The sequence below is a fragment of the Coptis chinensis genome, chromosome 7 (genome assembly GCF_015680905.1).
Source record: "Coptis chinensis isolate HL-2020 chromosome 7, ASM1568090v1, whole genome shotgun sequence".
Classification (NCBI taxonomy): domain Eukaryota; kingdom Viridiplantae; phylum Streptophyta; class Magnoliopsida; order Ranunculales; family Ranunculaceae; genus Coptis; species Coptis chinensis.
The window spans coordinates 57315558-57318069 of record NC_141462.1 but is presented as its reverse complement, the minus strand read 5'-3'; the positions used below and the strand labels follow the sequence as shown (position 1 = coordinate 57318069).

General features: G+C 40.5%; 1 pseudogene; it reads left to right on the top strand.

The window, feature by feature from the left end:
- The first annotated feature begins 1878 nt into the window (after positions 1-1878).
- Positions 1879-1972, top strand: LOC147488102 (small nucleolar RNA R71; annotated as a pseudogene).
- The last annotated feature ends 540 nt before the right edge of the window (positions 1973-2512 follow it).

Below are 2512 nucleotides of genomic sequence, written 5' to 3'. Positions count from 1 at the left end.
CTCGATCATGCTAACCTCTCCATCCATAGACGAATCGGGTAACTGTGTCTTTGTTTTAAAAACATTGACTTCAACAGCAAGATGGCCAAAAGACATGGACATTGAACCATCGCGGCAATTAATGAGCGCATTGGCAGTTACCAGGAAAGGACGCCCTAAGATGATCGGGACACGTTAACGACTTCTGTATCGAGGATGACAAAATCAGCGTGATAGTAAAAATCCTGAACTTTTACCAACACATTTTCGACCACACCCTTAGGATACTTAATAGACCGACCAGCTAATTGCAACGTCATTTTAGTGGGTTGCATCTCGTCTAGACCTATTTGTCTATACTAATAAAATAGGAGTAAGTTAACACTAGCCCCCAGGTCTAATAACGCAGTTGTCGTATAAGAATCTCCTAAGGTGCATTATACAGTAGGACGACCAGGGTCCTTGTACTTAACAATTCCATTATGTTGAGATAGAGTTGGGAATTGTTCTGTTAAAAAGGCGTCTTTTGGTATATTTGTCTTACGCCTAGTAGTACACAACTCCTTAAGAAACTTGGCATGGTGTGGTAGGTTTTTAATAGCTTCGAGGAAGGGAAGGTTTATAGTTAGATTCTTGAAAATGTCCCTAATCTCCTCATAATTAGTATCCCTAGTTAACACGGCTAATTTTTATGGAAATGGTGGTTTCTGTCTATATTTAGCAATGGTATCACCTGGATGTTTAACCGTGGCTTTCTGTTTCTTAGGTTGTGTTGTAACTGGTACTTCTACAGTGGTAGGCTCTTCAGTTTCTATTTTGGTATCTAGTAAAATAGCAGGTGTAGGGGCTACTGGTGGGGTAACTATAGGCATAGTTACTTTGTTATCAACCACTCTGCCAGAACGGAAAGTGGTGATGGCCTTTAGCTCACCTACATTTTCATATTCATTACTAGTATTATTGGTTACCTCAAAGGCTGTGTTTGTTGTTTTAGGATTAGGTATTTCGTGACCTAGAAACACACCTTTGGGTTGGGATTTATCTTGGGCCAACTGTTGGCTTAAATTATTAACGGATTGTAGAAGCTGTTAGTCAGATTGAGCCATGGTTTGGAAAAGTTTTTGGCTCACTTGTATGAAGGTGTCAAGACGATCCGATTGTGTGGGTGTAGTAGTCACAGGTGGTGTGATTGGAACTATTTCACGTGAATTATTTATGAGTGGATTTTGATAATTTTTATTTACCGGAACGATACCTCTATTAGCATTATAATTATTATAACTACCTTGACCTTGTGCTTGACCTTGTCTAGGTTGCACTTGGTTGTTATAATTATTAAAATTACCCTGACCCTGTCCTTGTCGTGGTGGAGCTTGGTTAAAACTATGCGTTGGCCTAACATATTGATTATTGTACTCTGGAGGTGTGACGTGTTGGTTATTTCTCCAACCGAAGTTGGGATTTTGTCTCCAAGGGGCGTTAGGTTCACTATTAATGGAACAAGCCTGTTCATAGGCTATAGGACAGTGGAAGTCGGGATGCTCAGGGCTCCAATAGAAACTACATGGATTTGAATTTACATTCATGACGGGAATAGGCTTTTGTTGAACAGAAATGGCCTCTACCTTTTTAGTGAGTGATTTGATTAGAGTTTTAAGCTCGGGATCGTGTTTAATTTCAAACATACCGGCAGCCTTAACTGTATTTGATGAACTAGCGGAGCGGTGGATATCATCACTACCCCCCCAGTTGTTATTTCGCTTAGTTTGATCCTCTAAAAATTTATAAGCCTCCGAGGCTCCTTTGCTTAAGAAACTACCCCCATTCATTATGTCTAGGACTTCTTTATGGTGGTGTAGAAGTCCTTTGAAAAAGGTACGAACTAACGTGTCTTTCGCTAAGTTATGATGTGGACACTCTATAAGGAGATCAGTGAAACGATTCCAAGCCTCTGAAAATGATTCATGAGGATTTTGTCGAAAGAAATGAATCTTGGAAAGCATCTCATCCGTTTTTAGGGGTGGGTAAAAATGTTCCATAAACAGCTGAACAAGTTTAGCCCATGAGTCCACAGAATTAGGCGTTTGGGCAGTTAACCAAGACGCGTTGCCTTATCGGCTAAGGTAAAAGGGAATACCTTTAGTTTAATTTGTTCCGCACCAACCGTAGGATGGTGGAATGTTGTTAGGACTTGTTCAATCCTACGCATGTGCTGATAAGGTTTTTCATGGTCTAATCCATGAAAAACGGGTAACAAATTAAAAATATTTGCGGGGATTTGGAAATCCCCCACTGGGCCTGCTAGAACGATACAAGATTTGGGGCTATCGCTCAAGGCTTTATAAAAGTCCGAGAGAGGAGTCTCTCCTTCGTCGGGCATTATGTCAGGTGGTGTGTGTGAAATAGTAGCTAGAGGTGTAGTGGGTGGTATACTAGATAGACTTATTTTTTGACGTTGTTGTGTAATTACGTTCGGTGTTTTTGTTCGGCCAGACCTTAATCTCATACAAGGCTAAGACCAAATTTAGCTAAA